At 45.2% G+C, this 15,131-nt stretch overlaps 1 long non-coding RNA gene across 1 annotated transcript in view; it reads right to left on the bottom strand.

Moving 5' to 3' along the window:
- Positions 1–7,374: 7,374 nt before the first annotated feature.
- The window catches only part of LOC126499317 (uncharacterized), a 40,974-nt gene continuing 33,217 nt past the window's right edge, over positions 7,375–15,131 (bottom strand). The window contains exon 2 of the long non-coding RNA XR_007591054.1: positions 7,375–7,645. This is a non-coding gene — a long non-coding RNA (uncharacterized lncRNA). The remainder of the gene's footprint in view (positions 7,646–15,131) is intronic.

Below are 15,131 nucleotides of genomic sequence, written 5' to 3'. Positions count from 1 at the left end.
TTTAAAAAGGATATCAGGTTAGAGGTGATGGCTAGCAAGCATTTTCTAACGTGTGTGTGTGTGTGTGTGTGTGTGTGTGTGTGTGTGTGTGTGTGTTGTGCATACGCATGCAGGTGTACACATGTGTGCACAGATATACAGACTGGTATGTGCTTGTGTGTATGATAGCCAAAGGACAGCGTTGGGTGTGTTTCTTAGGACCCATCTACTTGTCTTTTGAAACAGGGTCTCTCGCTGGCCTGAAGCTCACCAAGTAGGCTAAGCCGCTTGGCCAGTGACCTCTGCACCCCTTACATTACAAATGCAACACCTTGTCTGGCTTTTTTCTTTATTCTAGACTGCAGTTGCCCCTAGGAGATCTACATGTGACAACTACAGAGGTAGACTATGGAGGTGTATCTGGGTTTCTCCAAGATCAGCCTCAGAGCTGGACTCAGAGGCTTTGATAAAAAACTCCTTATGCTGGGCTCTGCTGACCACTGACCAAGCAAGAGTGTGATACTAGATCGAGGCCTAAGATAACGTGGGGCTCCCTTTCTCTCCTCCAGAGAGTCTGTAAAGTTGGGCATTGTTTGTTAGTCCTGCAGCACAAACCGATGACTCCCAGTCATGAGTACCTCTCTCTGTCCCTTCTGAGGTTCAGCTGCTCACAGAACCCGGCCTGAAGCCCTGCTGATGGCCAGGGTATTGACTGGTACACCTGGCTGAAATGCCATTAAACTCTGCTGAATGTTACCTTGTACGGTGGAAAGTACTACTTTTTGTGTGTTGAAAGTGAGCGATAAAAATGCAGACATCTTTCAGGTTTCTAAGGCATAGCCGTTTCAAGACAGGCTTTCCAAAAATTCACCACTAAAGGAAACTGACATCTCACAGGCTTCTTAATAGAGGAGAAGAACACCCCCCCCCAATGTCTACCTATAAAGCAGTTTTTATACTACAGAGAGGGAATAAGGGACTAAGGGAGGTAAGGAAAGGACTGGCAGGGAAGGAGAGAGGGAAGGAAGGAGGGAGTCCACAGCCCACAGATGGCAGGGGACACAAATAGCTTGCACTTTTCTTTAGAACCCAATGACAGCTCAGCTCTGTTACCATCTTTCGATGGCCATAATGCCTCAACAAATCTGTATTCGTATTACAAATGTATCAAAAGTCATCCCTTTGGGTGAGCCTCCCATGCACAGAAGATACTTCAAGTTGTCTTTGAATCCACCTTGAGTTTGCCAAGCATAACTTGGTCCTGTCTGCGAGAGCATTCTGGGAAAGGGTACTTTGGCCACGGTGAAGGCAGTGCTCACTTGCAAACACGCAATCAGCTCAGGCAATCGCGCGGCATCCTCTTCTCACCGCTGCCGTCAGCAACTCTTCCTCAGGTCAGCACCATGGCCGTGAAGAGGAGGCGCACTGACAAACAGCACATCAACTACAGAATAAATATCCTCAAGTGAAGACAGTTCGGACAGCCAAGAAGCAGAGACAGCCGGCAGCAATAATGTCAGTTATGTGATCCAGGTCACAGTCAACCTCATGTCCATGATACCCCCAACAGGATGTCAATCATTTTGAAAAGAACAGCTCCTACAGGACGCAGGTAAATCCCTTGTGTGGCACTGGTAAGAACTGATTGGGATCTGTGCTGTGGAATAACTTTTGGCAGTGCCTCAAAAAGTTAAAGACAGCATTCCCACCTGACCATAATCCCACTGACAGGTATATACTCACAAGGGTTAGAGAGGTTTTCTGGAAAAAGTACAAGTATGCATGTAAGCACAGAAGTATCAGTAACGATAGCCAAGAGGTGGGATTAACCAATGCCCATCAACAGATGTGTGGATTAGCAAATTAGGGTGATCTATGAAATGCGTGTTATCCAGCCAGAAAAAGGAATAAAGTAACAATAAATGATAAGATGCAGTGACTCTCACAAATGCTGCTACCTTCCTAATGCAATGACTTTTTAATGCAGTTTCACATGTTGTGGTGACCCCACACATACCATAAAATTATTTCATTGATACTTTATAACAGCAATTTTGCTACTGTTATGAATCGTAATGTAAATATTTGAGATGCAGAATATCTGATCTGGGAGCTCGGTGAAAGGGTCATTTGACCCCAAAGGGGTTATGTCACACGAGCTGAGACCCACTGCAGTGAAGTCAAAGAAGCAAGATACAAAACACTATGACTCTAGTGGTAAAGATGTCTAAAACAGGTGAATGCAGAAACATGGAATGGGTTGTGGTGTAGGGCCTGGGGTCACAGGAGCAGCACAGAGCTCCCGATGATCTGAGTTCCTCGTGTCTTCGCTATTCTGTTATGCAGGGTCAAAACGGACACGTGCTTGTATCTTTATGAAGATGTTCACGCTAAATATTCAAAATATAATATTTCAGATAAATACTATATTTGCATTCCAAATAAGATTTAAATTTTGAAAGTCGCTTCTTGGGTATGTTTATCAAAACATTAACAGAGCTCTCAATGCAGCACTCGGTGCTTTGGAGAAAGACTTCTAAAGGAGGAAAGTCAACTTTGATTGGGAGCGCTGAAGTGCCACAGGGCCTCCAGCAGACACTTCAGTGGTGCCCCTAGCAGCTCCAGGACATAGATCCAGCTCTTTATAGAACCAGAGACAAAGAGGGAGGAAGCCCCATGATTTTATGGGGGTCCACCATGTGTATGAGGACAAAGTGGAGATCAACCAATCACGTTCAGGCATACATTTGAATTAGAATCCCAAGGACCAGAACTAAAGTGAGGTCCAGGTCCCGTCAAACTGAGGAGTCAGGCAAGACCAGATGCACAAGGCCGGTCCAGAAGCCCTTGGGAAAGACGGTCTCTATATGGTGGGACAGTTTCTACCTCTAAGGTATTGCAGAGTCTGTAAAGCCCTGACATGGTGGGTGCCCCTTGTAAACACTTGAGAAATGCTACCTTGGACTTCTTCATTTTTACCAACACCAGCACTCACTGTTCCAGGCAGGATGGACTTTGATTCACTAGGTGTTCCCTTCCACCCTGAGTAGTCAGCGTCCCCAGAGTGGACTCCTAACCACCCATCCATTTCCCCAGCACTTCCCAATACTATTGTTTTCTACTATTGTTCCAGTCAAACCCAACTTCTGAGAGCCTTAGAAACATTTTTAACTAGCAGGATTTACTGGCACAAGTTGATCATAAACTCAGCAGACGTAGGAGCCAAAGAAATGCATCTTTTTATGGATAAACAAGCTAATTGTAGTCTCATTTCCCTCGCTCTCTGAAACATATTTCCTTCTGATAATAATGCAATAGATGAATTTACTGTGAGATTGAAACTTTATTTTCTTATTAAAGTTGTTTTTTTTTTATTTTGAGATGTTCTAAAGGACACATTCCAAGAAGCAGGAGTGTTAATTATAGACTTGGCATCTCCGGATGACCTGACAGAAGTCTACCATCACTTAGGGAGCCATTGCAGTATATACTTAATGTCAACCTGACTGAGAAAAACACTTTCCTAGGTTCTCTTTGATTGACACATTTAAAATGACATCAGTCGCCAGCTTTAAAGCCTACTGTTATTAGGTCTCTGTTGCTATTTATGTTAGAAATATGTGCACGTGTGTCAAAACAATGTATCAACTTTGCTGATTGGCTGCATCTAGATTCTGTTGCCAGGGGTAACAGAACAATTGCTTTTAATCTTTCCTAAATTGCTTCTTGTTTTTTTTTTTTTTTTTAATACTTGGTGTTTTGGGGATTTTTTTTTCACCCTGGAGCAAAAATAATGTTCTCTAGGGAGAAAATAAATACATATTGTCTATATATGTTGAAAAGGAAATTCAATCCAAAAACTGTACTTGGCGTGTGTTTCACCTGTATAGCAATCTATCCCAGTGCTGAGATGGCCCTGTCCTCCTCAGGCTGGGTAGTCAGAAGACCACCTTCCTCCCACATGGTACAGTACACAGGCATTCGCCCTTCAGGCCCAAGGTTTCCTTTCCTTCGTTCAAAGATCGGCTTCAACCCACTCTTCCCTGAGAGGCAGGAATGGCGAAGGAAGAAAACAGCGTCTTCCAGACATCAATCATCTTTGCTTCCACTTTGCCGACGTCACAGACGAGTACTGATTATGAATCCCACTGTCAGCCCTTGCACACTGAAACATGCAGCCAGATTGATCCCTGGGCTGACGTATGGATGTGGTGATGTGCCTGTAAGGTAGCCAGACTTCCTGCACAATGTGCTGCTCTGTAAATTAACAGCATTCAGAGTTCTCTGGTATTGATTACCGAAGTCCTCGACATCACCCAGAGGAACCTGGATATACTGGTCCTGCTGGGGGCCAGGGAATTTCCCCTTTAACCCATGACTCTAAGACAGGCAGTTCAAAGTCTACACATTAAAACCTTGGTCATTATTCTGCCTTGTCCCGGTGCCATAGGCTATCAAACAAAAATCCTGTGCCAGGGGTGGGGCACTTTCCTGTGAACTGTATGTCAGGGAGATCCTATGAAGTCCTGTGGACCTCTGACAGCAATAAAAATTGTTGCCATTTCTTTTGGGTACCCATCAGAACTTGAAGGTAAGACCCAATTGCTGAAGGCTCTACACTCTTGGATCAAGGGTGATGGAGAAGTCAGACCCAGAAGCTTCATTTGTAGTATTAGAAGGTGCTATGTAGGCCACTGAGGAAGAAAAGTTATCAATAGCCTACCTAGTTGTGAATTCTGTGAACTATGTAACAGCAACAGGCCTGGAAGCATGTGCCCATGGGTGCCATACTGAAAAGAACTGTGAGAAAACTCCAAGAACACAAGACAAGAGTCTCGTGACCTCAGTTTCTTCAAAAATGTGGAACTGTTCCTGGAGTGTGCTTTCATGCCCCTCCCAGGAGTAGCGGATAGGAGTGAGTTCATATTCGTTACAATTGGCTGTTGATATTTGTCTATGTGTCTCTATGGAAAAACACATTTTGCCACGTGCGGCTTGCTCGCAGCGTGCGGCTTGCCCACAAGTGCGGCTTGCCCTTGTGACTGGACACTTTACTCATGTGACTCTTAACCATCGGTGTATAAATTGCCTAGTGCTTTCTGTAAAGTTGGCTGTTGTGTGAAACTGTGTCCTCCTCATGTTAGGCCGCACTCTCCCGGTTCGCACCACCAGCTAGAGTGATCAATAAGGAAGCAGGTAAGGTTAACTGTGTCCTGATTGGATAGAAGGTCCACCTCACTGATGAAGCGCATGCCTAATTCTGTAAACCTAACCAAGAACACGCTGCTGGGGAGGCCAAGCACCCTCAGGAAGAGCCTATTACTATTATGTTGCTAAATGGACAGGATGAGGCTGCCTTCTAAATGCTAATCTGTTGACCTACAGATCAGCACAGCTCGCAGTTCTCCACAGAGAGGCTTCTTGTCACAGGAAATTGTGATTAATTCCAAGATTCACAGCTCTACAGAGTGCAGAGAATTAGTACCTGTGGGGTGCTCAGGCATAAATGGGACATCTTTTTGCACGCACTGTCCCTGCACGGTTCAGAGAACATTGCAGAAGACAGGTTAGAAAGATTGTGAGAGCTGCAGACTGTGGAAAACGCTGCAGAGCAATGTCTCTTGGGTGCGACAGAGCCACTGTGCCCGTGAACTCACAGCAGCGTGGATATCTGCGTAAGAGAGGTACAGAATCAAGACAGTCAACACGCCAGCATAGCTAAAAAAGGGGGTGCTTACAAAGCAACCAAGCCCCACCCGAGGAGCCTTGGTAGCTGAAGACCTGTCTCCTTCAGGGAAATGTCCATGCTCCAGTAGCTGGCCCCACACATCCGTGCACGCGTGCTAGGTGCTGATTGGACTTAGTGGGGTATAGTGAGAAGACATGAAGTTAGGAGAGGGTTGGGGGATTTAGATTTGGAAAGGGTTGGTGGGTTGATATGATCAAACGCAGAGTATGTGTGTGTGTGTGTGTGCGTGTGTGTTTATTATCCAAATTTATTATCCAAACTACCACATTCTCCCACTCAGAACCACTGAGCAAAGGAACATCATCTCTTACATGAAACACTGAAACACACATAGTTTCTCACAGACAGTGTTGTCTGCCATCCCTGACATCTTAAGCATTTAATAGTATTAATAATAATAAACCAAAATATACTCAGTTCAGTGGCTTCATATATCAAATTGACCTAACTTAATATTTTAAGTCAGTGAAACTATTCATAGATGTACAAGACTTCAAGCTACAATATTTTGTCCTCCCTTGAATGTATTATGCATTGGAGTTTTGCTGTTGGAAAGGGTTGTGGGGGTTAGAATTGTGGGTACCTAAAGGGATGGGCAGAATGGTATTCCCTCTAAGTTCATACTGAAGCTCTAACACCAGGACCCGAGACTGCCACCTTCTCAGGAAACAGGATGCCTCTGATGGAAATCTCCAGAATGGGGCAAATCCAATTAATTGGCGCCTTTGTAAAGAGGAGGCATTGGGACAGGCAGGCAGAGTGTAGACAGGGAGGGCAGCATTCACAGCCCAGGAAGGGCGCCACAGGGAGCACATCTTTCCCTTATGCCCCCAAGAAGATTCCACATTGAGGGGCTTGACTCTAGACTTGCTAAAAACTGGAGGGAAATGAGGTTTTTGTTCAGCAACCCAGTTCCTGCAACTTAGCAAACAAATTCACCTAAAATGAAATGACCTGGACCTAAGTTACTCTTCTGTGTGAGCTCAGAATTGTCTCTGTAGCTTAATTGCTTCCGGAGTCAGTATTCCGTCCAATGTATTCCTGTAACCCAGGACACTGAGCCTTCAAACCGAATCTGTAACTCGGGTAAGCTAGGCTCTCCCGGGGCTATGATAGCGCCCACGATTCGTATCCACAGCAGCATTCAGCCATGTTAGCAGACAGAATTAAATACAAAATAACCTGCTTAAAGACGGTGGGGGTATGTGCTTTGTAAAAGAGAGCCAGGCCCTGGGGTTGCGAGCAGTGTCATGGCGGCCGTTCTGCTGGAGCAGTAGAGAAAGGACTCTTTCGGAGCTCTCCAGGGCAGCACCACAGGAAACAGATTGGTTGGAAATTATTGTTTGTGTTACCAGATATGGCTTTTACGCTGTCTCAAAGCCCCTTCTACCTTCTTCCCAGAGATGTCTTTCGTGGTACAACATTGGTCCAGGACTGACAAATCTCAAAGCCAAGCTCAGATGCAGACAGTTTCAGAAGTTTTTCTGATGGGAACCAGGAGTCAAGAAAGCAGAGGATTGAGTTTATAAGCTTAAAAAACAAGCGAAAGCTATCACTACTGAGGCAGCCCATGCGAAGAGTCAGAAGGAAGAAAGGGGCCTATGGCCCCTGGTTTTCTAAGGCCTAGGCAAAAGAAAGCAACAAAATCCGAGTGAAAATTAAACATAATAATAACAGGCTTTTAAGTTACAATGTAAGGGGCTGAACAGACTAAGGGCCACTTACATATTCAATAGGGGTGCAAAGAGAAATGTCAGACTTGGAAAAAGAATCTGTCCCATCAAGAAGCAAGTGATGGGAAACAGGGAAACACCTGCCCTGCCTCTCAGCCTTGCGGCAGGCACAGGCTTTTCACACCTCCAGATGTGGTCTTGGAGTACAGGCCTCCATCAGGCTCCCAGGGGGTACAGCGCCATTCTGCAAGACAGAGGCAGAGTTGCACAATCAATGTTGACGTCACTGTAAGCAACACAAATGTAAGCAAGTGAAAGGAGAAAGGAGATGACTGGACACTGATGCCCCCCACCTCCAAACAAAACTGATCCTCGGGTGTTAGATGCTCCGTTTGCCCCTCTGCAGATAACAAACAAGGAAACCCCACCACAAGGAGGCCTTTCTCCAAGCGGTTCTCTTTTGTGACCTGTTCCAGCTCATTGCAGAAACAGATCTCAATTAATTACATTTTTTTTGAAAGAAGACACCAGCTCCATTTTTTCCAATTTCTTGTCTTCATTTCCTCTCCTGTTCGTCAGTCATATGGCATCTCCCTCTTCCTCCTCCTGCTCGCCTCTCTCCATGGTCCCTCGTCATTCACCTCCATGTGCACGACCTCACACAGGACAGTTTAATCAGCCTCTGACGAAGGATCACCATACCCACATGCCACGGTCCACGGTTCCTATAAGTACTGGAATCAATGTGCACCAGAGGCTGTGGCAGAGTTCCGGTGTCACCAGCAGGAACCACTCCAGCTCAGAAGCCATCACTATCGTTCCAATTTTCCTACTCACGGTGAGACGGCCCCTCCCTTCTCAAGCTCATTTCTTCCGACCCATGCTTCCTGGGATGATCGGCGCTGGGCCCATCTTTATGACCTGTTCAGTGTCTATGCTGTGGTTTAAAGGCTTCCCACAGAGCTAATCCTACAGGACGGAATTCAGCCCCTGATGGAGGAAGCAATGTTCCAAGTTGACCCTCCTGCCATCTGCACGCCTTTCCTCAGAAGGCTTTAATCAGAGCCACGCTCCTCATTAAAGGCTCAGAGTTGACTAGTCCCTGGGTAAAGAGTGAGCAAATGTTCCTGATATCTACTTAATAGCCCTTCCTCGGTCCTGTTCTGCCTTCTCGAGCAAACACTAACACAAGCCCTTTTGGCTCAACCCAATGACAATTAAGTTAGCCTTCCTGGACTCTTGAGAGGAAGGTGATATCTTCGAAGGGAATGGCCGACACTATGGTTCAGATCTTAGATCCACCTCTGGGACCTCCCTGTGTTTTGTGCTTCTTTGATGATGAAATGGAATAACATTGTACAAGAGTTTATTATTCTAAGAGCTAAAGAGATATGCTACAATTCCTAGTGCGGCTGTAGAAACATCACTCACAGCAAGTGTAACTCCTCGTTCCTTGCTGTGGATAAAAATTTTAATCTTTTATCTCAGCACTGTTAAGATTACATATCAGAAAGTATTCAAATCTACCTACTTTGTCATGGAACCTATGAATTAAGAAGAGGCAGCGCCACGTGCCAGTACCTCCGGCAGCTCTCAGACAGGGGCAGAATCGGACGCTGGCAGAGATGGCAAGCACGGAGAGGCTTGTTTCCCGTCCCAGGGATTCTCGCTGTCTTCCGGTTAACTGACGGCACTTTGGAAGACAGCTTGGCTAACCTGTGAAGTTCATTGTTTGACTGTTTTTGCATAACTCCGACGATGATCCCCAATATAAGATGTGGTTCACACATGGTTAATATGAGACTAAATAGCCCAAGAGACCATCAGGCTCCCCACCGCTCCCCATGTTAAGTCAGAAGGACACAGTATGCTGGAGGCAGACGCAAGCTGGTGGAGTTTGGAAGTGGTAGTGGGCGAGTCAGAGAGAAACCCAGGAGGGCAGAGAACTGAGCTGTGTGGGGTTTCGTGGGGCGGCCCCTAGAGGATGTCTTCCTGGAAATCTCAGCCCCAAATGGGAAAGCAACCAGTGTCAGGCCAGGCAGAGCCACTCTGGGGCCTTGGCAAGTTCTTGTCATTCCCACGGTTTTGGGCCAGTTCACAGCTGAGGGAGCACAAGGGCCACATAAGCCATGATTCGCACCAGAGTTTCTCGGAGGCCAAAACTCTTGCACTTGCTGCTGCCATGCCTACCACGTGTCTCAGCACACCCAGCCCCGTTAAGGCCCCCTCCTATGCCCTCTGGTTTCCACAGCACCCCTCCCCACCTGACAGGTTAGGCCCGTATCTCTCAATGGTTGTTCTGTTTTTAATTCAGTGCACATTTATTAAAAACAAAATGGACAAGCAAAAAAACAAATACAAAAGAACAACTTTGTGCCAAGCACTGAGATAGGCCCTGGAAGTACTGAGAGAAATAACGTTAGACTCAGGACTTCATGGTCTAGTGACAAAGACGTGTGTTCAGGATCCCCTACTATTGCTTCATATCTGAAGGTCCTTTAAAGCCCTCCCTTCTACATATTTGGCTGTGGTGGCTTGGAAGAAAATACCCCCCCAATAGGGAGTGGCATTATAAGGAGCTGGGGCTTTGTCAGAGTGGGTGTGACCTTGTTGGAGGAAATGCGTCACTGTGGGGGCAGGCTTTGAGTTCTCCTATGCTCAAGCTATGCCCTGTGTGGCACACAGTTCACTTCCTGTGGTTTGCTGATCCAGATGGAGAACTCTCAGCCACCATGTCTGCCTGCACTCTGCCTTGCTTCCTGCCATGACAATAGTACACTAAACCTCTGAACTGTAAACTAGACCCAATTAAATATTTTCCTTTATAAGAGTTGCCACGGTCATGGTGTCTCTTCACAGCAATAGAAACCCTAAGACAGGGGCTTTTTGATTTTGCTTTTCTTAAGATGGCTAACTAGATAACTTTCCAATTTTCCCAGACTGATAGGCCAATGTACAGATGGTCACCAATAAAGCTACTGTGATCCTTCAAAAGCAGGCACAGCATCACCACACAGGAGAATGACCAATATGCTGCCTTGTATTCCTGCTCCAGCATAGCCATGCAGTCCCAAATCAAAAGATGCTATGGAGTTACCGAGTCCAGGCGAAGGAATCATATGCCCCTTTCACACCACACACTTCAGATTGAAGCCATATGCTACAGAACAAGGGAATGGTTAGTTAGCCTCTGGTCACAAGCCCCACATGCCAGGACAGCCCCGCCTTGGCGGACTGATGAGACGGAGTGAGGCACTGGCAGGTGTCTGGTTTTCGTGTCACAGAGAGCCAGGCCCCAGGATGAGAAGCCTGTCTTTTCCTCATTCCTCTCCTGTCCCTAGGATTGCCATTTGCATTCCAGAAATGCTATGGGAAGAGACTCTGCTCACAGTTGCTCAGGGATGCCTTAGCCTTCTGCCTTGACCATACCTCTCCCTACCTTTTATAACCTTTGCACCTTCTTCACTAACTGCTTAATTCCTTCATAGTCTTTGATCAGGTCTACACAGATCTTTCCTCAACCTTCTTCCTCTTCACACAGTCATTTAACATGCCTTCACTCTCATCTTCCACTAGACTATGAGTCATTCAAAGCCAAGGCATGTTGGCTCTCCGTCTCTCATACCCAGCGTAACATCTAGAAATATCCAGGGGTCACTTTCCTGCTGTGTGGCTATGAGTGACAGAGCCCTGGGTTAAGGACCCAGCTTTGCACCCCAGCAGCATAGGCTTGAGTCCTGGCTTTGTATGTCTGTCAGTCATCTTTCTAGCCATCACCTGTCACCCACTGAGCACCTATCTGAGTCCCCTAGTCATCACCTCTGGTGAACCTAGGGGCTGGAACTAGTGTTATTGTTTCTGAGCTTGTTAGGTGTGATGGGAAGATGAAAACCCTAACCTGGTTTGCTGTGGCGTTTGAATAAGGATGTAGGCAGATAATAGGTCACTATGAGGAAGACACACAGAGAGAGGGAAGATAGATAATAGATGACAAATAGTTAGAAAGATGGAGACATAGATGATTAGCAGATGGTAGACAGGTAATTAGTTATAGACAGATGATAGATAGATGATAGATGATAGATAGATAGATGATAGATAGATAGATAGATAGATAGATATAGATAGATATAGATAGATAGATAGATAGATAGATGATATAGATAGATAGATGATAGATAGATAGATGATAGGTAGATACATAGATAGATAGATAGATAGATAGATAGATAGATAGTAGATAGATGGATGGATAGATAGATACATGATGGATAGATAGATAGATACATACATACATACATACATACATACATAGACAGATAGATGATAGATAGATGGATGGATAGATAGATACATGATAGATAGATAGATAGATAGATAGATAGATAGATAGATAGATAGATAAATGATAGGTGACAGGTAGATGATTCAAATAATGACTGGCGTGAAATTTTGAGTGAGTGCTAACTACCAAAATCATCACCACCACTGCCACCATTATTGCCATTCAACTGGTTACGGGTAGGTGCCTGGTTCCCTAAGATACCATCTGCAAGTTCATCATAAGACATGTTTACACCATAACACACGCTTCCATCGTCTGACTTCAGATTATTCAGAGTACACATCTGACATTGACCCTTCCAGTTCCAAACTTGGGTACAGACGCTAATCCAGATGGGTGAAGGAACTTTCCCAGGCAGAACAACTGCTCATGAGTAACGGAACAAAGCCACAGGGACACTCTCTCAGATAGCATTCATTGCTGAAGAAGAACTAGGTGCCTGGGAGAGACAAAGTAGGCAAAACGGGGCAGAAAGGAGGGAAAGGAAAGGAAGCTGAGGTATCAGGAACGACCTTGAGGAGATAAGAAACAGTGCTGAAGAAGAGAATTGTGGACTCTTCATTTTAGGATGTTGCGTTCAAATACTTAATTTCTTTAGAAAGACAAAGTTGTTGAGAAGAAAAATACGAAGACGAGGAAAAAAAACTTAAAAAAGCCAGAGAACTGCAAGAAACTAGCCAATATGTAGCATGCATCTGCCAGCAATACCCTCATCAAAGAAGGAAATAAGAGACAAAACTGAAATTGCTATTCAAAGAAACTTGATAAACAAAATAATCCATTCAAAATAACAGATGTCTGTACAATAGTGTGAGCCATGACTAAAATATCTGACCCCTCACCTGCCACTGGCGACGCTACCAATCACAGCAATCTTAACTAGAAAACCTGAACTGTGTAGAATAAATCCGGCGCTCCTACAATGTCAGCAAAACACATTCAGACTGACAAGAATGGAAATATTCAAAAGGCCTCATCAAATGCTGCATTTGCTCAAGTACACGCTCCGAGCCTATCATTTGTTTACCTTTAGTTCATTTCATCGCTTCTGGAGTTCTAAGTCACTGGGTGGATGAACCGAGTATCTGCATGATGGGCAATTATGGTCTGAACCTTTGGACAATCAGATCACCGAGTTTAAGGTCACTACTGCGCACTGCTTGTTCTACAGCAAGAGAGGGACTATCACTTTACAATCCTAGTTCAGGAAAGTTTCTGGTTATTTTTTATGCTTTCATGTTCAAACCCAAGTGGTTGAATAATGGCTTTTTAATGCTCTCTGTGTCTTTTACGGGCACTGTGAAAGTTACCAGAAACAATGTCATATGCCAGGAGAAAAGAAAAAATAATAATACACAAATGAAGACTGTCAAAAATATTAATCCTCGTGTTTCTTTGTTGCCTCGTTTCCTGACTCATTTCTGATGGGTTTCCAATGAATTGAAATGCTCAAATAGACGGGCCTTAAAGGGAGGTGACTTTTCATTTCCAAGTCTGTCCCTGAGCAGAGCAACTGGTGTCCCCGGGGACTCATTCAACATTCATTCAAATCATGGAGAAAGAGACCTCGTTTGGGAGATATTTTTCTGGAGGACAGAGGGGGCCTTTGATCCAAGCTCGGATAACAGCTGCACTCCCTGAGAGGGTTTTCTGCGAGCTGGGTCCCTCCGGCCAGGTAAGCCTCAAGGGAGGTGTCTAGTTGACCTCAAAGCTTAGCCAAGCAACTGACACCTGAGGGAGGGTCTTTGAGTGGGCAAGAGAGCCTGGCATCGGGTGTTATCACTCTGTCAGTCTCTCCCCTGGCTGGAGACAGCCCACAGGAAACAGACGTCTAAAGGGAGCAGTGTCTCCCCTGAATTCTCCCCCATTGTAAATGCAGGGGAAGGCAAGGAGCCAGGAACCACCTGGATTTTCGTCTCCCCACGGTGCTTTCGCACTGTTTTGCAATGGCAACTAAGTGTCGCCTTGGAAATCCTTGACCTCCAGTTTTTAAACACAGAAGCAAAGGAGAATATGCCTGATAGCCCCAGGAGGGAACAATCATGTTGTCAGGCTGAGAAAACAGTCCTGAAGAAAACACACTTGCATCTCTCGGAAGAATGCGCTCTTGGAATTCATCGGATTTGTAAAAGAACTTGAATATCCCCTTTAAGAACTTATAACATTAAGCTACATATTAACAGTGAGAGGAAACATTACATCTTTCCGTTGTTGTGGATGTGATGAGGGCCATCAAGGGAATCACCAAAGTTACAAAGACATAAAAATTAGTTTAATTGTGAATTTCAGAGCTTACCAAGGCCAGCATGACTGGGACTGAAAAAGCATGTGATAAAATCAGACTCTCTGAACATGGGAGACAATGAGGGCTGATGAGAAGCCAAGGACAATGGCACTGGGTTTTGATCCTACTTCATGTTCTGGCTTTGTGGGAGCCTAGCCTGTTTGGATGCTCACCTTCCTAGACCTGGATGGAGTGGGGAGGACCTTGGACTTTCCACAGGGCAGGGAACCCTGACTGCTCTTCGGAATAGAGAGGGAGGGGGAGAGGAGTGGGGGAGGGGGGAGGGGGAGGAGGGGGAGGGAAATGGGAGGCTGGGAGGAGGTGGAAATTTTTTCAAAAAAAATTTGTGAATATCAAACATACCACCAGTTACCACAAAATTACCTGCCATTACTAACCCTGCATTCACCTACTCGTGCAATGGGCGGGTGTGATAGTTACTATCAGGAGACTTTGCTGTACCTTATTTCTCATTGGGCTGAGGGTAAGTCCCAGGGCCTTGTACATGTTAGACACACACACTGCCACTGAGTTAAACATTCAGCCCCATGGCATTAGCTTAAATTTTATAAACGAATAAAGATAGATGAGTATCTTTAGAGATGACAAATTGTATGGGCCGTCCATGTTTCTAATGAAGAAATTATGACTGTATTACACAGTAGTGATAAATATCAGAGAAAAAGCATCAACCAGAGGATTTAAATCTTGTAGAGGCCACCGGATATATCACAAGTTTTATTTTCAGGTATTGCTTTAATTACAGTGTAACTTGCAGAATTTAAGTGTCTTGCCACCCTCTTCCCAAATCACAAAGAGGAGCATGGCTGTCACCTACAGTAGCAAGTCACAATCATTGGAAAATTTATGAAAGAAATTGACGTCACTCACCCCCCACCTCTCCTTCCAAGCTTCATTCTCAGCCATGAAGTTCCGCATTGCTGTAGTAAATGTTGCAGAATATTCCTTTACACTGTGTGAAGTTGTATCTTGTGATTGGTTTAATACAGAGCGGAACAGCCAATAACTAGGCAGAAAGATGTTAGGTGGGACTTCTGGAGACAGAGAGGACTCTGAGAGGGGAAAAGGTGGGGTCAGCAG

Source organism: Alexandromys fortis, unplaced genomic scaffold (genome assembly GCF_014885135.2).
Source record: "Alexandromys fortis isolate MF-2015 unplaced genomic scaffold, M_Fortis_MF-2015_v1.1 scaffold_15, whole genome shotgun sequence".
Taxonomy (NCBI): Eukaryota; Metazoa; Chordata; class Mammalia; order Rodentia; family Cricetidae; genus Alexandromys; species Alexandromys fortis.
Note: the sequence above shows the minus strand (reverse complement) of the source record. Positions and strands in the feature narration are given on the sequence as shown.